The following is a 21,118-nucleotide window of genomic DNA, read 5'->3' on the forward strand; positions in this document are numbered from 1 at the left end:
CAGAAGAGTTGTAAGGGCTAGGCAATGGGGATTAAGTGACTTGCCCAGGGTCACATAGCTGGGAAGTGTCTGAGGCCAGATTTGAACCTAGTACCTCCCATCTCTAGGCCTGGCTTTGAATTCACTGAGCTACCCAGCTGACCACCAATTCTGTTTTTAAGATGTTAGTTACTTCAGTATTTTTTGTGCTGTTAGTTTTTTTTTCATGATTTTCCTATATTACTCTCATTTCTTTTCCCAATTTTTTCCTAACTCTCATTTGATTAATAAAATACTTTTTGAACTCCTCCACTAATTCTTTTTGGACTTGAGAACAATTTGTATTTTTTCTTGGAGATTTTGGAAGCAGTAGTATTGACGTTGTCTTTTTCTGAGTTTGGTTCTTGGTCTTCCCTGTCATCAAAATAATGTTTTATGTTGAGTTTGTTTTTTGTTTGTTTGTTCACATTCCAGCATTTTTCTTTTTCTGTTAACTTAAAGGACTGTTAACGATGGTGAGGGAGCACTGTTCTGAGCTACAGGATCTTCATGCAGCTGCTTTCAGCATTGGCTCTGGAGACCTATTTGCTTTCAGTTCTTCTAAGGGGGTATAATGTAAAGAGATGTATGTATAATAATCTCCTGGCTTGTGCTTTGGTCTGTGTGTACCCACAAGTGTTCTTTTATCCTTTGGAACTATGACCAGGGTCCTCTGGTACCTTGGAGCTGTAATTGTTATGTGCTACTCCTCCTCCTCCTCCTCACCCTGCAATTTCACCCCAGGACTGCGCCCTGAATCTGTGTATGAGCAATGTCACCAGTCATGCAACCAGAGCCAGCAAAGAGGCCCCTCTAATTTCTTTCTGAACAGTTGTCTGGAAGCCTTTGCACTCAAAGCCCATTGCTGTGGTGGGGGCCTGCCCTGGCATCCTGCTTTGTGTTCTACTTCTATTTGACACTAGATTGTTTTGGGGTTAAAATTATTTAACCCTATATTTTGGTGAGTTGTGCTATTCTAGAATTTGTTCTGAGGAATTATATCATAGTTTTTTGAAGGATAATTTGGTAGATATCAGATAGGTCCATGTACCTTGGTTCTGCCCCTTTGGTAAGTTCTATTATTATTCCTATTTTATAGTTGAGAAAACTATGTAACTGAGGTTATGACTTGCCTACTGTCATGATGCTAGTGTCTAAGACAGTATTCATACTTATATCTTGATTCTAAATCCACCACTCTCTTTCCTAGTTGTCATTCTACTCATAACTATGGCTTTTTCAATTTTTGCCATCCTCATGCACTGAACTGTGGGACACTGGGACTTTGTGCTACTGAGGATCAGAGAGTACCTGATAGAACCCGGTAGCTGTGGGTGACCTTTACCTTCTTGGAATACAATTCATGTCTAATTTGAGATCAGAGGTTGATTCAAAACAAGATTGTCCTGTCCTGTATGTTTCTAGGAGAAGGGTTCCTATTCTGGAGTATTGCATGCCTCTTTGTGCTTTTGGAAGCTAAGGTTTCCTGGGGGCTTATCCTGGGATAAGTGAGGCAGTTGCTGGCAAATTGGTCCTCAGAGAGGGGAGCTAAGGCAGAGTGTCCCATTTGGACTGGAGCAATCTGAGACCCTCAACTTTTTTTAAATAGATCTATCTAGGAACAGGATGAGAGATGGGGAAAGACTGATGACCTGATAACCAATAAATGTGTGTTGTTATTTTAGTCTGCACCAAGAAATCTAGTATCTACCTATTATAGACCACATTGTCTTGTTTCTCCATTGTTTCCTATATGCCTTGTTTCCCCAAGGCTGAACATATTTCTAGATGAAATCCCTAAAGTGTAGGACTTTCTAGTGTTTTTTTTTAATATCCTACATAATATCAAGTATAGGATTGAGCTCATAGGGGATTAATACATTCTTATTGGTATGATACTAATAGGTAGAATATTCAATTAATATATGAGAATTGAGCTCTGGAGGGCATAGCATGAGAATCCTGGGGATGGATAGCTTCAGAGTTATTTTCTTGGGACTAGAAACTTGACCCAAAATATTTATTATCACTTTTAGTACTCTGAGGCAGAAATGGAAAAAAAGTCAGAGGAATGAGAGCCTAGATTGTGAGGGAGGAAGAGAGAAACACTGACAGATGAATTTTAACCCTAACAAAGACTTCAGATTAATACAATATTGTAGTAGATTGTTGCAATACTAAAAATATTGAGTTTCCATCTAGCAGTTCCAATTTGAAAATTCAATAATACTGTATTAAGAAACTTCTCTGTGCAAAGCACTATGTTGGGAATAGGGGGTGTAAAGAAAAATGTGACATAAAGTACACACCTGAAAGGTAACTGACCAACAAGTATCAATGCATTGTTGAATCCAGGTCTTCTTGGTTCCGAAACTAGTTTTCTGTCAACTCCACCAAGCTCTCTCTCCTCTTGTGTGTACCTTATTGGAAAACTCCTTAGATCTCCTGATTTGGGCCACTAAGTCATCTAGCTAGAGCCAATGGCTCAGTGTTTTGCTTATAGATAGTATTATGTGTAGCTTCATTTCTCTATTTCATAATAAGATTTGGGTAGGACCAAAAGGGAGCAGTGATGCAAAGCACATGACTTCTTAAATCTTTGTGTATGTGTGTGAGTGCTTGGTGAGTGGTTTCAAGGCTATTAATAAATCCTGTAGTTATATTAAAGGTAGGCGTAACTGTGTTTCTGTTCCTTGAGCTACAGAGCTAGACAAACTCACTCTAAAAATCCACGAGACACTAGCAAAGAAGGACTAAGTCAGGGCACTTAATTATTTAGGGGGAAAGATCAGAGCCAGCAATAGTTAAGTAATGAATGTAATGGGTTCAATCCTGTTATATTTGGCAATGGACTATACATATATCATGGAATCACAGATCTAGAACAAGAAAGGTTCTCAGAGGCCATCTAGTCTACACTCCCCCCCACCTATTTTTTAGAAATGATAGAATGAATCCCAAAAGATTTGCCCAAAGTCACACGGGAGACAGACAATACCAGTCATGTTTGACCTGAGATCTTTTGATTCCAGAGTTCAGTGTTCTTTCCACTAGACTAAGTTGTTTTATATTGCTTATAGAAAAGTAGATGGCACATCAGGTAGAGCTCTGAGGCCATAGTCAAAAAGACTTGAACTCAAACCTGGTCTTAGAAACTTATTAGCTGTTTGACCTGTCTGCCCAAGTTGCTCCATCTATAAAATGGGGATAATAATAGTACTTACCTCCCAAGATTGTTGTGAGAATAAAATAAGATACTTTTTGTCAAGTACTTTAAAAACCTTAAAACATTTTATAAATGGCAGCAATTATTGTTATTATTGCTATTATTGAAATGTTCCAAGATAATGGAACATCTTAGAAACTAGGACACAGACGAGAGAGGATTTTGTTTTTCAGTTGTTCAGGACTATTCAACTCTTGGTGACCCCATGGATCATACTGTCCAGGAGGTTTTGGTTTTTGTTCCACAAGAACCCTGGAGTGGTTTGCCATTTCCTTCTCCAATAGCTTAAGACTAACATAGCCCATAGCCACACAACAGGTAACTATCTTAGGCTAGATTTGAACTCAGATCTTCTAGATTCCAAGCCCAGCACTCTATCCATTCAGATACCTAGATACCTCCTAACAGGAGAGGATGTTTTGCCTCAATTTATGTTCCAGGTTTACTAGCAATAGAGTTTGCACTCAGTAGCATTCTATATGTCTCCAGGTCTTTCTTTCTGGGATTCCAGGGTCTTCTAAGCTTGAGGGCCCCATTCTAGTGTTTTAATGCCAATGTACTCCCTTTGGGAATGGATAAATTAAAGCCTTTCCATTTTAAATTGCTGGAAGGAAATTGAGTCTTCAACATCCAAGCTCTTTGTTAGTCAACCAAATTCTGGAATAGGATGCCAGTGTTAACAGTGGTAGATCTATTAAGTCTGGGCACTGATGGAAGCAGTATAATGGAGGAAATTCCATAGAAAAAGACAGTAACATTGGAAAGCAACCTGTTCATTCAATTAATCAATCAGCAAATCAGCAACCAGCTATTAAGGACCTCCTATGTGCCAGGCACCACTGTGCTAAGTCCTGGAGATACATTCTTTGAATGAATCTCCCTCCTCACAAGGAGTTTACCTTCTAAAGGGGGGGGGGGAGAAAACAAGGAGATATCTGTATCTATCTCTGCCTCTCTGTCTGTCTGTCTGTCTGTCTCTCTCCCCTCTCTCTGCCTCTCTTTATATGTCGGTATCTATCTATCTACATAGGTACATAGATCTGTAGCCATATATTTATAATCTATAAAGATCTTTATATTTCCTCATCTCATTTGTATTTTTCTCTTTTCTAGTCTGAATGCATAACATATACACAGATATATGACATGTTTAGATCACATCTGTATATACCCATTCAGAGTAAAAATTAAGAGAAAGATACAAATGAGGGAATATAAGCTGCTAACAAGAGAGGGGAGGAGGGAAGAACTCATGTAGAAGGTGAGGTTGGAGCTTCAACTAGAAGCAAGAGAGAGATTCAGTGAAGCAAAGATGAGGAGGCAATTTTTCCCAGGCGTAGGGCACAGCTAGTGCAAAGTCCTAGAGAGAGCAGGTTAACTGTGAAGAGCAGAGAGAAGGCCAGTTTGGCTGGATTATTGAGAGTAGGAAGGGAAGGAATGTACAATGTTGATTAAAAAACAGCTTATAGTAGGGTGGTGACATTTATATTTTGTTCCTGAGACAGCCAGTGAGCTTATTGAGTAAGGGAATGAAAAAAGAGGAGGACTGAAGTGGGGAGAGAATTTAGGTATATATTTAATTATCAGTCAGTCATTTTTTCAGTCATATATGACTTGTGAGTCCCTTTGGGCTTTTCTCGGCAGAGGTACCAGAGGGGTTTCCTATTATTTCCTTCTCCAGCTCATTTTACAGATGAAGAAACTGAGGTAAATAGGGTTAAATGACTTTCCCAAAGTCACACAGCTAGTAAGGATCTGAGGCTGGATTTGAATGTAGGAAGATGAGTTTTCTTAACTCCAGGCCCAGAACTCTGACCCTATGGCACCTCCTCACTGCCCCATGTACTTACAGGGAACATCTACTTTCATGTTTTGAATGGCTGTCATATGGAAGAGGCTAAAGAAGTAGTGAGCAGGACAGTCACTTCAAGCCAGGTTCTGACACTCCAGATTCATTATGTATAATATAAAATATATTATATATATATAATATATATAATATAATAAAATATATAATATAAATATATAATATATTATATATATTATATAATATATAAAATATAATATAATAATATAAAATATATAATATAATAAAATATATAATATATAATATAAAAAATATAAGCCTCAGTTTTTATCTGAAGGGGAATGGATTGGATTAAAGATGACCTGTAAGATGCCTACTAGCTCTAAATCTGTAATAAGATGATCAATTTAGAAATAAAAGGGGTCTCAGAGAATATCTAATTCAATCACTTCATTTCATAGAGCATGAAACTAAAAACAAGAGGGGCTATTCAACTTGGCCTAGATCACAGGAGAAGTGAACATTAGAGGTAGTCCTCTGACTCCAGATTCAGTATTCTTTCTACTGGACTTTTATGCTCCAAAGCTGAATTAAAAAAATATTTATTTTCCAAACATAATTAAAACAATTTTTACATTAAAAAAATTCTGATTTCCAAATTTTCTCCCTCTCACCATCCCTTCCCCCCTCAATGAGAAGGCAAACAGTTCAATACAGGTTATAAAGATTCAATCAGGCAAAACATTTCCACATTAGTGATGTTGTGAAAGAAAAAAACAGACTTAAAAAAAGAAGAAAAGAAAGAAAAATGGAGTAAAAAAATATGCTTTGATTTGTATTCAGACTCCACCAGTTCTTTCTCTGAAGGTTATATAGTTGGAAATTTTTGAACCCCTAAAAACTACATTATCCAAAATTCCTTTCTACATTACCTAGAATCCTTTTCCCTTTTCCTGTGTCCTCTCCTTTAAGTGATTGTATTTAAGTTTGCTGTGACTCCTCCTTCTCTCTCTTCTCTTGCGACCCCATCTGAGTTAGGTGTAAGTTTTATTTTAGGTATAATTAATAAATCTTATAAATATAGTTATTGTATATTAATTTTAAAACCCAAAGGGGGATATCATTTTTCATCACAGGCCCTTCAGACGTATCTTAGATCATTGTATTGCTGAGAATAGTGAAGTAATTCACAGTTGATTATCATATTTCTTTATTTATATGCCATGTTCTTCTGGTACTTTTCACTTCACTCTGCATCAGTTCATGCAGATGTTTCCAGGTTTTTCTAGAAGCATTCTGCTCATGATTTCTAATAACACAATATTGTTCCACCATAATCATAGATCACAATTTGTTTGACTGTTCCCGTGGGCACCTCCTCAGTTTCCAATTCTTTGCTACCAAAAAAAAGAGTTTCTATATATAGGACACTTTCCCTTAAAAAATGGGGGGGGGTGCAGAAATGTTATTGCTGGATCAAAGGGTACGCAGCTTTGTAGCTCTTTGGCTATGGTCTCAAATTGTTCTCCAAAATGCTTGAATCAGTTTACAACTCCACCAACAATGCATTAGTGCAGTCATGAGTCAAGATAAAAACTTCTTATTTACTGGAAGCAGTGTAGTGGTAAGACTGTCTGTGTTCTCATCTTGGAGTCTAGGAAGACCTGGGTTTAAATGATGCCTCTAACACATACAAGCTGGTGTGACCATATGAAAAAAAATATTTCATTCCTCTAAGCTACATTTATCTCATCTGTAAAATGGACGTAACAATATTTGTTTTACCTACTGCATAAGAGAAGTAAAAATGAATGAAATATTGTGAGCAAAGTGTTTGAAAATCTTAGTATGGTAATTCCAACTGTCCATTATATGATCTAGGGCAAGTCACTAACTGGAAAAAAAACTTTGAGGCCATGTTTACCAGCTCTCTTTTAATTCACAGATAGGGAAACCGAGGCCTAATGAAATGATAACTTATATGATACTCAGAAAATATAATGAACATTTATTGAATGTTTTATGATTTAAGTAGCATTTAACATATGTGATCCCATTTAATCCTCAAACTAACCATGTTAGGTTGGTGTTATTTTTATGCTCATTTTACAGATGAGGAAACTGAGGCTCAGAAAAGCTCTAAGAGACTTATTCAGGATAATAGAGATAGTATCTGAAGCAAGATTCGAACTTAGCTCTTGCCTGAGTCTAAATCTGGTGTTCAGTCAGCTGTGCCACCTATGACCTAGAACAAAGCTGAAAGGCAATATTGTTCTTGTTAAATTGTTTTTAGTTGCATCTAACTCTGTGTCCCCATTTGTTTTTTGTTGTTATTGTTTTGTTTTTAGGGGATTTTTTTTTTCTGTTTGGCAAAGATCCTGGAGGAGTTTGCCATTTTCTTCTCCAGTTCATTTAACAGACAAGGAAACTGAAGCCAATAGGGTTAAATGACTCACTCTGGGTCACGCAACTAGTAAGGGTCTGAGGCTATATTTGAACTCCAGTCTTTCTGACTCTGCACTCTGCACTCTATCCATGGTACCACCTAACTAGTGTGGAAGGAAATAAAGAATTAACTATCCAATCTCTTATTTGATAAATGTGAAAAGTGACAGCCAGGGAGGTCAAGTGAGTTACAAGATCATCACAGATATGGAGCTGAACCAGTCCTTTGAGCTCATCTACAGAGGCCAGGAAAGCACAAGGGAACCTTCAAAAAACATATGCTTAGCAATAAGCATCAAAGCTGATTGCTAACCTGTGTTTTCTGGCCCAAATCCAGATCATTTTCTATCCCATTTTTATGTCAGTTTGCCCATCTGTAAAATGGGAAGTAGAGATGAGTATTGGGTTAATGGATCTCTAAGGTTCCCTCTAGCTCTAAAGCCTTATGCTCTTATGTCAGGGTTTACTTTTCCTTCAAAGGCGCACAACTTCAGGACCCCAGAGGACACCCCATGTACCCTAATGATGCAGCTGCTTCACATCTCAGCAGAAGAGAGCCTAGGCTGGGGGCAGCAGGGCAGGGAAGGTTGGGGGGGATGCCTTGTGATGGCACAGTGAGAGGAAGAGGCAGCTGTCATTCAGCCTGGGACCTGTGCTCTGTGTCCCCTGTGGCTTCAGGGAGGGAGGGAGGGCTCCAGAGCCAGGAGCATTTGCTTCCCATCTCCACCCTGAAGCTAGTCATGTTTGCCTCTCGGTGCCTCAGCTGGAGGCCAACTAATGGATGTGTCTTTCACCGTGGCTCTTCCCTTTGTGTTAATGCACTTAGCCTGCTTGCTAAGAGCCTCTGACATGATTACAGAGCTCCCTACTGAGCTCAGCGTGGCACGTTGGCTCTAGCCTCTGCTGGCTCTGTGCAGTATGGAGACAACAGCCCCCACACCCTGCCCCACAGAGGACCTCCCTCCAAGCTGGTTGTTGCTCCCCTAAAGTCACTAGGAAAGTGCACTGCCTGGCCCCTCTCCCCTCATTGTAGAAGTGGGAGGCAATATGTGTGGAACATGACATATATTTGTTGATACTCAGTTGATATTGTGACTAGTTTTAGTGAATTTCTCCTCCTTTCTATTCCTTCCTTCCTTCCTTCCTTCCTTCCTTCCTTCCTTCCTTCCTTCCTTCCTTCCTTCCTTCCTTCCTTCCTTCCTCCCTCCTCCCTCCTTCCCTTCCTTCCTTCCTTTCTTTTCTTTCTTTCTTTCTTTCTTCTTTTTCTTTCTTTCTTTCTTTCTTTTCTTTCTTTCTTTCTTTCTTTCTTTCTTTCTTTCTTTCTTTCTTTCTTTCTTTCTTTCTTTCTTTCTTTCTTTCTTTCTTCTTTCTTTCTTCTTTCTTTCTTTCTTTCTTTCTTTCTTTCTTTCTTTCTTTCTTTCTTTTCTTTCTTTCTTTCTTTCTTTCTTTCTTTCTTTCTTCCTTCCTTCCTTCCTTCCTTCCTTCCTTCCTTCCTTCCTTCCTTCCTTCCTTCCTTCCTTCCTCCCTTCCTCCCTTCCTCCTTTCCTCTCTTTTTCTTTCATTTAGTCTTTGTTACATGACTTGGCTTGCTGCAAGAAAGAAAGACATTCAGAAATAACTGCTATGTAAAAACAAAATATATGAATAAAAGGTTAAGGAAAAAACCTGACCTGCCTGCCATGGTTTTTCACAATAAAGTAGGTAGCAATCTCTCATCCAGTCTTCAGAGCCTGTACCAAACATTATTTTAAGCACTATGGGGATAGGGAGCTTAGATATAAAATAATAATGATTATAGCACATTTATGTGGCACTTAGGTATTTTATAATATCCTTGTGAGTTAAACAAACAAATGTTAGGCATAAGAACTGGAGCTGTGATTTCACTGGTATCAAGGCCTGTAACCTAGAGTCTTAGATCATTCATTGACAAGAGCACTGACTGGTTAAATGACTTGTCCAGGATCATGAAATTACTAAGTGTCAGAAGAAGGATTTGAACTCAGAGCCAAGGAGTCTATCCACAATGCCACACCACTTCTTATTCTATGCAAGGTAGGCACATAATAATTAAATAGTTGCAGAATGAAAGAATGACATATGAGTCATTATAGGTGCCTTTTAGTGATGCCCAGACCTCTCATTCATGCTCTAATTAGAATTCTAGGAATGAAATCAATTTTGGTTTGATCCAATAAAAAGGCTTTGCATGAACACTCTTTTTGTTGTCATCAGGAGCAAGTCTCATCTGCAGCCTTCTGACCTTTCAGCTAAGGACAATATACACGGCACAACATATAAAAAAGGGTTAAAGAACAAGAAAATTCTTCCATATGCTCCGAGCTCCATTTTCAGTACCTTTTGGTAATTGGTGCTTCTCTTTCTAAATTTCTCTATCTCGGATCCTCTTAAACTCTGGAGTTTGGGTACCTGTACTCATACCTGCCTGCTGTGTCTTCGCCAAGCTTGACATTTCTGGACTTGATTTTTCACCTGCTATATGAATACTTGAGCTATCCATTGGGGCTCCTCTTAGCTTTCTTGATCTGTGACAATTATTCTGGCAGGAACTTAAGGGAATGAGGAAAGCAAAGCCTGAAGGCTGGGAGGTAAATTTACTAAAAGGAAGTCATTTAGTTTAAGGAGTCAAGATCTTGCACTAGGGAATGCTATGAACATGGACAACAAGAGAGAGATGTGAGTAGAGATGATGTGGAGATAGAACTGGCAGTATTAGGTAATTGATTAAAAGGCTCAGGTAGATCAGACTCAGAGGATTTAGAATGGGAAGCCTGTGAAGGTGATTATCCAGTTCCTTTAATTTACAAGTCAGAATATGAGGTCCAAAGAAGTCATATGGAAGACCAGAGGCCCCAAATTTAGATCTAGAAGCAACAGAGACCATTGAATCAATTCTTCTAATTTTGTGGATGAGAAAATTGAGGTCGAGAACAGTTAAAAGATTCACCTGGGCTCACATAAGCCAGTAATTTTCTGAGTCAGGGTTTGAACCCAAGTCTACCTGATTCCAAGTCTAGGTGGCACAGTAGACAGAAATCAGTAAAACTAGAGTTAGGAAAATCTAAGTTCAAATACTTAGTAGCTATGCAACCCTCAGTTTCCTCCTCTGTAAAATGGTGATAATAGTAGCACTACTTCACTAGGTATTAAAGGGCTTTGCAAATCTAAAAGTATTAAATGAATCCTAGCTAGCAGTATTATTATTAACATTATTATTATCATTATTGTAATATTTTATATTGTACATAATTATTATTATCCAATAATATTACTCAATATATTACTCAATAGGTAATAAATAGCACAGTTTGAATTTGAACCCATGACTCTTTCTACTCTACCATATTAGGTTTTATTTCAGAAATGTCTCTGAATTACTGTGGTTGTATTATACAAACTAACTGATAAATTAGCTGAAATAGTCTAACTGATGTCTATATGTCATATCATTGACCAAGTCCTTCCCTACAGTTATTTCATTTAAATTCTGATACAAGCCTGAGGAGCTAATGCTATATAGAAAATATTATTTTTTCACTTTTATAGATGAAGAAACTGAGTCACAGAGTGGCAAAGCAACTTGCTGTGGTAGCTATATAGCTGATAAAAGGAAAGCTAGGTTTCTAGCTCAGGTCTCCTGACTCCAGAACCAACTGAAGAATCAACCATTTAGCTATGTGCTGTGTGATTGGGATACAAAGACATAAATAAAACAGTCTCTACCCTCAAGATGGATACAATCTATCGGAAGAAACAACACATATATATCTCTACACATAGCTCCATATCTCTCTCCCTCCAAAAATGTATATTTAGAAATACGTGGACCTTTCGTTCTCTAGATATAGATGATATATACAAAGTAAATATGAGGTGATTTGTTTAAGGAGGAATTTACAGCTAAGGGAATCTGGGAGGGCTTCATGTAGAAAGTAGCATTTGAATTGAACTTGAATAGATCTCATAATTCTAAAAGATTGAAAAGTTCTTCTATGCTGAATTGTTTAGTTTCAGATCTGTGTCTGCCTTTGTTAATTAGAATATCAAATCTTTGAGGGCCTGAATCTTTCATTTGAGAACTTCCTACCCCCAATTTCTAGCATAGATCTAAGACTAGAATGAGAAATAACTGTATAATGGAATTGGTACCAGTCAGGAAAGATGGTACCATTACTTCCTTTGGATGCTCAGATAAGGAAGAAAGGAAAGAAGAGTTTATTATCTACTTTTTGCCAGGCACTATGCTAAATGCTTTAAAAATATTATTTCATTTGATCCTCATAAGAACTCTGGGAAATAGGTGATATTATCATTCCCATTTTACAGTTGAGGAGCATAAGGCAAACAGAGTTTAAGTGAGTTGCCCAGGATCATACAACCAACTAATGTCTGAGGTCATTTTTGAATTCAGGGCTTCTTAATGTCAAGCCTTGTATTGTATCTATATGCCACCCAGATGAATTCTGATAAGCCACTTCTTTAGCCTCCTTCTCTGAACCTTAGTTTTTTGTTTTTTGTTCTTGTTTTATCTTCTTCTGCTTAAAGTTTTTAAGTTTTCTTCTTCCTGAAATGTTTAGTAATTATAATCCCCTTGATTTTCTAACCTGGCAGTTCAGAATGCTACCACGCTGGTGCTCCTAAAGCCTGGGTACATATCTGTCATTTGGAATCAGAATCTCCAAGTGTGGGACTGAGTCCTGTTTTAAGTCCAAGCGTGTGGCCTGCCCCTTTCCCTCTGTTTCTCCACTGTCCTGCAGAGATTATTTGCAGAATGTTGTCGCACTGCTAGATATTGAGGTCTCAGCAAATTTCTATAGTTTAGAGGTTGGACCTCCATAGCCCAGGAAAGAGGAAGGGGGGGATCTTCCTGTGAGGCTGTACTTTGTTGTAAGCCTGTGGATTGTGTGGCTTGTACCATCTTGATGCTGGGAGTGTAGTAGGCGATAGGGAAGGAAGAGTAGAATTAGTACAAGTCAGACATCAGTTCATAGAATTTATATCTTATTTGGATTCCCAGTGTTCTTGAAGAGTGTTGTCAAACTCAAATTGAAATGGGAGTCACTAAACCATGCATAAGTATCAAATAGACTGCATATTGACTTAGAAAACAACATATTAAAATGATCTATGTTTAATTTTATTTTTTGTTTATTTTGTGAAATATTTTCCAGTTACATTTTAATCTGGTTTGCATTACATGTTAAAGTATTGTGGGTTGCTTACAACCCATTGGCCATATGTTTGATAACCTTTGTCTTAGACCATGGAGACAGCTGAAGTTGTTTTATCTTTGGTGCCAAAAATTATATTCTGGTCACTTAATCCCCATTGCCTAGCCCTTACCACTCTTCTTCCTTGGAACCAATACAGAGTATTGACTCCAAGATGGAAGGTAAGGGTTATTATAAAAAATAAATCTCATTAAGGAGGGCATCTGGGTACCTCAGTGGATTGAGAGCCAGGCCTAGGGATGAGAGATCCTAGGTTCCAATCTGGCCTCAGAAACTTCTCAGCTGTGTGACCCTGGGCAAGTCACTTACTCCCCATTGCCCAGCCCTTACCGTTCTTCCTCCTTGGAACCAATACACAGTATTGATTCCAAGGCAGAAGGTAAGGGTTTAAAATTTAAAAAAATATATATATATATATATATATTCTGGAAAAGTTTAAAAGATTGTGAAGATCACAATATTTATTCTTCCATCTTGTTGGCACATAACCTGGAAGTCCTTTATACCTTAATTTCTCCATCTATAAGTGAGTATAAAAATAAACTACGTACCAACTCAGAGATGTTGTGAGGGAGAGTTTTGTATGCTTTAGAAAGTGCCATAGAAAAGCATTTTATTGTCATTATAGTAGTTACTATATGGTATTGAACAGGCTTCTTTGTGTATTGATGTAGCTCATAGGGTTGAAAAAAAAAAGTGAAGGAAGATTCAATAAGTGGATCAGGCCCCACAGATCAATCTTGAAAATGGACAAATTTGGAAAATTGTCAAACTGATTGTGTGATTACCAAACTGATTGCACTAGCATTGTTCAACATTTTTTTAAACCTCCTTTCTGGATCTTTCTGCAATGTTGAAAGGAACCAGTTTACAAAAAAGGGTTCACTCACTACTACTACTTTGAGGGGCTTCATCTTCATTAGCATATCCCTCCTGTCCCTGGCAGCAGCCTCTAATGACCTTTAGGTAAATGAAAATTCTCCTCCTCATACGTGGTTTGGGCCCCACTACCAAAGACCAAGCCCAACAAAGATACAAGATGGAAGTCATAATAGCAAAGGGAATGTAATGGAATATTATTGTGCCATGAGAAATGATAACAAGACAATCACAAAAGAACAAATAAAACTTGGAAACATTTATACAAAGTGATGCAAAGTGAAGTGAGCAGAATCAGGAGAATGTTGAACACAATAAAAGCAATAGTGTACAATGATAAACTGTAAATGACTTAACTATTATCAGCATTGTAAAGATCTAGAACAACTCCAAGAGACTTATAAGGAAAAAAGGCTATCCACTGCCACAGAAGGAACTGACAGAGACTGAAAACAAACTGAAGCATACTATTGTTCACTTTATTTCCTTCATGAATTTATCTCTAGTGTAAGTGAAATGACTTCTTTCACAAAACAATGAACATGGAAATATATATTTTATGTAACACATGTAAAACCTATATGATATTACCCATTGTTTTAGAGAGAAGAGAGGTATGGGAAGAAAAGAGAGAACATGGGATGCAAATATCAGAAAATGATTACTAAAAATGGTATTGACACATAAAAAATAGCAAATGGGAATATCTGGACTCTCAATAGTTCAATGGATGTTAACTAAAAGGGCAGTGCCTCTCAGTGAAAGATTCACTATGAAGGTCATCAATAATGATAAAATAGAATTGCAAAAATAATAACAAGAAATCCAACAGTGATTCTATTTAGATATGTTTTCAAAAGATACAAAGGAATTCTTAAAAACAAATTCCAAAATGTTAACACCTTAATCAAAGAGTTATCCAAATCACTAATAGGAGAAATGATCATCAAAAAATACTGAAGTTGTATTTGACAGACAGTAAACTGGCAAAGAAGCCTAAAGATGGAAATGTTCAGTGATGGAGGGACTAAGGAAAGACAGGCACACTAATATACTATTTATAGAGCTGTACCCTGGCATTTGTACATTTGGCAAATCAATTTTGAATGATGTCCAAAAAGTGACTAAAATATATATACTCATAAATCTTATTGGTAGGCATTATACCTCACCAAAGACTGAAAAATCATAAATACCAGAATATTCATCACATCAGCTTTTGTTGTCACAGAGCACTGGAAACAAAATAGACGCCTATCAATTGTGGAATGACAAAACAAATGGGGATAAGGAAGCAAGGTATATGGATGTTAAGGACTATTTCTGGTCCATAACAACAATAAATATGAAGAATTCATTGAAGAAGACTTAAATGAACTATTCTGGAATAAAACCAAAAGAACATGGAAAACAATGCACATAGAGACTCTAACTATACAGAGGGAGTAGTTTTGCTAAACTAATTTTTTCTTTCTCTTTTTTCTTTGTTATAAGACATGACTGTTTAAGAAAGAGGTAAATACATTCATAAATGGAGGTAACATGAAAATAAAATGTCAATAAAATGAGCAAACCATATGATCTTTCATTGGTCTCTAATTCTATAATTTGCCCAGAGATGGTAATATGCAATATTGGAGAAAGTTTCTACACTTAGTAATTTCCTATATCATCAAAATCACAGAGCTAGTCCCTAGAAATAAAATGAAGGAAGGAAGGAAGGAAGGAAGGAAGGAAGGAAGGAAGGAAGGAAGGAAGGAAGGAAGGAAGGAAGGAAGGAAGGAAGGAAGGAAGGAAGGAAGGAAGGAAGGAAGGAAGGAAGGAAGGAAGGAAGGAAGGAAGGAAGGAAGAAAGAAAGAAAGAAAGAAAGAAAGAAAGAAAGAAAGAAAGAAAGAAAGAAAGAAAGAAAGAAAGAAAGAAAGAAAGAAAGAAAGAAAGAAAGAAAGAAAGAAGAAAGAAAGAAAGATTAAAACAGAGACAGAAAGAAAGAGAAAGAAAGAAGAGAGAGATGGGGCAAGACAACACTCTTTCCTGGGAGTCAACAAATTAAAATAGCTTGATTAATGTTTCCTTTCCTTCTAATCTGTTCTTCAGAATATTAGATCTGACCAAAAAGACTAAAGGTTTATTCCTGTTTATGCCTTGGTAGGAACAAATTTTTTTTTTTTTATGGGAGTGACTTTTCTCCTAGACATTCTGACCTGCCTGTTAGTATTCCCTCCACATCTGATACACCTACTTTCCCCTAATTCTGAGGAAAAGGAAGCACACCTGCTTTCCTACTTTCAAAGAGGAGAAAATGAAACATATTTCCATGTAATCTGTAGAGCTGCCATTAAGCAACAGGAGGAGCAAGACTGAGTGACAACAAAACTCCAAGATTGAAAGTGCCAGTGAATGCAGAAACTGATGCTCTAGGAAAAGGCAAGCCCTGTGATTAAGACTATAATTCTTTCTTTATTGATACTTTTGTCCTATGGTCACAGAACTTGTCAGTCCTAAGTGGTCATTTGACTTGGTAGGGATGACACCTTCCTGGAGAAGTGAAAGGAAATAGGTATGATCAGGATGAGACACTTGTTCAATTTCTATTTTTTGAAATCAGGGTAAGTTACAATGGAGTGTCCAATTGCTCTAGAGACAAAGGACTTGAGTTCAAAGTGTGTTTCCTGACATTTCCCAAGTGTAACTTTGATCAAGAAACTTAATCTTGCTGGGTCACAATTGCCTTATCTATAAATTTAAGGGGTGGAAGTAGATAGTTTCTGAGATCCCTTCCAATTCTAGAACCATAACTGTATGTATGCCTATGAAACAAATGATACATAGGCAGACACCGAATAGAATTTTGCATCATCTTCATGATCAGAACCAGAGCTAACTTTCATCACTCCAACAAAAAAAGTAAAAATCATAGCCTCTAGAACTCTTACGTCCTTTATTAGAACCTAGAACTCTCACATATTTCTTGCTATCATCAAAAATCATTAGATATGAAGTCAGAAGAACTGAATTCAAATTTTAGACATTTATTATCTATAATACCATGAGAAAAGGACTGCCCCTCTCTAGTCTTGAGTTTCTTCTTTTATACTATGAAGGAGTATAAAAGCAATTAATCTCAAATTTTTTGGGCTCTGGGCCAAAGGACCAGTCAATCAAGTCTTGGTTACAGCTTTTTACACTATATCTCCACGTTTTAGGTATTGAGAATATGGCAAAACTAGAAAGAGATTGTATCCTATCATGGAATGTATGTGCATCTCCAAGGGTCTTCTGGAGCCAAATAGACTTGGTTATCTGTGTTTCTTCTACCTAGATTGGTGATAATAACAAAGATAACTTCCTTCTTCCTCTCTATCTCTCCTGACCAGTATGGCCTCTCCAAGACTATATGTTTCTTGAAAGTAGGGACCAAGACAATTTAACTTTTTATGCAAAGTGCCCAGCTAAGCACAACATTCCAGTAGTCACTTAAGAAATGTGTTGAGTTTCTAGTGACAGGAAGAAGAGATGAAAATTCTACTGGGAAATTGGATGTTGATGCATTGAAAGGTCTGTCTGACAAATGTGTATGTGCGAATCCCAAATCCTGGGCAACTTCACAAGAAAATAGAATTTAATAGAGATAAATGTAACAACTTCCACTTGGGTTAAACAAAATCAGCTTAGCTTATAAGGGAGGGCAGTTCTTCTGAAAAAGATCTGGGAACTTTTAGTGGCCTGAAAGCACAGTAGGAGTCACAGTTTTGGATATGGTAGCCAAGAATATAAATAGGGCCTAAGTCTGTGTTAATATCAATTAATAATCAATAATGAAGTGCCTACTATGTGTCATGTATTGTGCTAAGAAATGGAGATATAAAAAGGGGGAAAATCCCTGCCCTCGAGGAGTTTACAATCTAAAGAGGGAGACAACATGCAAACAAATTCATACAAAACAAGCTCTGTTCAGGATGAAACAAGAGAAGGAAAGCATCGGAATTAAGAGTTGTTAGAGGGAGCAGCTAGGTGGCTTAGTGGATTGAGAGTCAGACCCAGGGATAGGGGGTCCTGGGTTCAAATTTGGCCTCAGATACTTCCTAGCTGTGTGACCTGGGCAAGTCACTTAACCCTCCATTGCCTACTTTTATCACTCTTCTGCCTTGGAACAAATACATAGTATTGATTCCAAGATAGAAGGTAAAAGTTTAAACAAAAAAAGAGTTGTTATAAAAAAGCTTCCTGTAATAGAGGGATAGTGTCTTGAACTAAAGAGGCCTCAACAACTCTTCATTCTCCCTTAGTTAGACTACAGCTAAAGTATTATATCCTCTATTGGATACCTCATTTTAGGTGAGATATTAATAAATCTGAATTTCTGGAATGGGAATGGGAAATAACCCAACATGCAGAACAGCATCAAATTCAAGCTCTATAAGGACTGGGTGAAGGAGATGAGTGTGTTTATCCTGCACTGTATTGGATATAGGGAGAATATTCTCCCCCAAACTCCCTAAATATATTTGAAGGGATGTCATTTGGAGAAGGTACTAGATTTGTTCTACGTAGCATAACTATAATAGGCAAAAGTTTTTAAGGAGGCAAATTTAGGCTTTATTTAAAGAAAAGTTGATGGAAAATTAAAGTAATCATTGGATCAGATATTTAGTCCATGAAATCCAATCCCTTCATTTTACAAATGGAGAAACCAAGGTTGGGGTTAAATGAATTTCCTAGGGTGGCAAAGTTAGGACATTTCTGGGGCAAGCTTAAAGTGCAATTCTTTACTAAAAGTCTAAAACTCTTTCCACCATACCAGGCTGTCTCTAAGTCTCTAAGCAGGTTGTCTCAAGAACTAGTCAGTCTCCCCATCTCTTCCTGGAAGTCTTTAAGAAAAGACTGAAAAAATACTTGCTATATATATTGAAGAAGAAATTATAATTAAGGTTCAGATAGGACTAGATGTCTCTAAGGTCTTTTCCAACATTAGATTTTCTGATTTTATGACACTTTGATATTCCATGTTGATTTTGTAACTTTATTACAGAGGTGAGTTTATGTGGGGTCCCATAAGAAGGAGAATTGAGAAAATATATGGCCATTTATCCCATTTATAATGCTTCAATAGTGGGAAAAGATCAGTGGTCTGTGCCCTAAAAGTTGTAGTTTCTAGTGATGGCTTTGTCAATATGTAGCTGTATGACCCGGAGTAAATTATTTGCCCTCTCTGGGTCTTTTGACAAAACTTGGTGCCTTTTGAGCACCCTTCTATGTCTAAAGCTATGAACTTTATGAAAATCAATCAATATTCTTTAGATGATGTACCAGGCACTGAGCTACACAATGGGCATTCAGAGATAAAGATAAAATAGTTCCTGACCTCAAGAAACTTACATTCTATGATGAGAGATACAATCCTTACATATATACAAAATAAATACGAGGTATTTTTATTGGGGGGGGGCAAGAGGGAGATTATCAGGAAGGGCTAGTCATGTCACAGGCAATGCTTGAAGTGAAGTTTGAAGGAAATAAAAGGTTCTAAAAGGCAGAGAACAGAGAAGATTGTATTCCAGGTCCTATATAGGGAAGAACTAGTATGAAGGCACAGACATGAGAGATAAGAGCATCACAAACGAGGAATGATACAAAGCCTATTTGGCTAGATGATATTTAATATAATATAATTTAATATTATAAATTAATATTAAATGTCTTTGTAAATATTCATGTAATTAATATTAAAGATCATTTAATATGATAAGAGGGATAATGCAAAATAAGACTGGAAAGGTAGGTTGAGTAAACACAATGCTTCTTGATTCTCCTAGTACAGAAATTATATTCCATGATGTAATAGATCCAGAGCTAGCCTTGGAGCTGGAGAAGAAAATGGCAAACCAGTCTAGGATCTTTGCCAAGAAAACCCCAAATGGGGGTCACAAAGAGTTGGACGTGACTAAAATGACTGAACTAAGAAAAGGATGGAGGCAACCCTTTAAGATTATCAATTGGAGAGAAGATCGTACCCTGTACCGCTAGAGGAAGTGTCTTCTTAAGGGCGTTTCCAACATTGATGAAATAGTAGCTCCAGTCCCAATCCTAGGTGTATACATTTCAGCATATTTTGTACTTGCCTGGATGCATTCATGCTGTATTCCCTGGTAGAATGTAAACTCCTTGAGGTTATAATTATTTCATTTTGTCCTTTATATCTCTAATACCTAGCACAGTTTCCTGATACTTAGTACAGGCTGAAAGAATGCGTGTTGATTGATTTATCACTTAATAGGAAACTTTTTAATCTTTCTTCCAATATCCTTCAGCTGAGATACAAAGCCCTTGAAGACTGAAACTTAGCTTAGGGGAAAGAGAAGAGGACTTTTGCAGGAAAATTGTATTCTGCCTGGTTTAATCTCCAGTCAGCTTCTTCTATGGTTTACAGCCATTCAGAGCTCTTGAGACCCAGCCTCCTCAGTTGGCTTTTTGTCCAGGTTGATAGGAAATAAACAGCCCTGGTAGCTAATTATCTCTGTGATCGTTAGCTGAATGTGGAATGGCATATTTGTTATCAGCATGGAACCAAAAAACCCACCTTAAACCTCTGCTTATCGGAGCCCAAAATGGAAATGACGCACAATGGATGGCCTGGGTGTGCATTTTCCCTATCTTTGACACAGCAAGCTCTTTGAGGCCCTCTCTTTTTTATGGGAGTGTAAAATGCCTTGTGGACACATTAAATCTAATATATGATCACAATAACAATGGAGCTGTGAGCGCAAGAGGGAGGAAGGGAGAGCAAAATTTAGAACCATAAACCAAAGGGGGGAAAAGACTCATTTTAGGAAATGATTTGGAGACTTGAGGAGGTAGAAATAGATTGGAGAAAGTGTCTAGGAGCAGCCAGTGCTGCAGTTAGGAAGGCCTTTTGCCTACCCCATACAAAGGCCCTCATGTCTATCTGATGGAGAAAATTTGACAGGTCCTGAATTCACAGAAAGTAAAAGCTAGAAAGATCCTGAAAGGAGGCTACATGGCACAATGAGAAGAATATTGACCAGTAAATCAGAAGAGAAGAGTTCAATTCCTGACACTCATTTCCTATGTGACTTTAGGCCAGCCCTTTAACCACCCTGGGACTCAGTTTACTTATCTGTATAATGAAATGGAGGTGACCAGAGGGCCTCTAGGATTCCTTATATGTCTAGATCTAGATATTCAGATCATCTGGTCTAAACTTTTCATTTTGCAAAAAAAGAAACTAAGATAAAGGGAGGTAATTCATTTCCCCAAAATGATATGGCAAGTTAAGGACAAAGTTAGGGCTTGAACCCATGATTATTTATCAACACCCCCTCCTTATCAACACACACAAACATATTCCAGCCTTCTGACACAGGACTGATGTCACTTTCATATCGAAGTTGCAGTCCACTAAAATTTTCAACTCTTTTTTCAAATGAACTCCTATCTAGCCAAACTTTTGCCACTCTGTACTTATAAAATTGA

Source organism: Monodelphis domestica, chromosome 2 (genome assembly GCF_027887165.1).
Source record: "Monodelphis domestica isolate mMonDom1 chromosome 2, mMonDom1.pri, whole genome shotgun sequence".
In the NCBI taxonomy this organism is placed as follows: Eukaryota; Metazoa; Chordata; class Mammalia; order Didelphimorphia; family Didelphidae; genus Monodelphis; species Monodelphis domestica.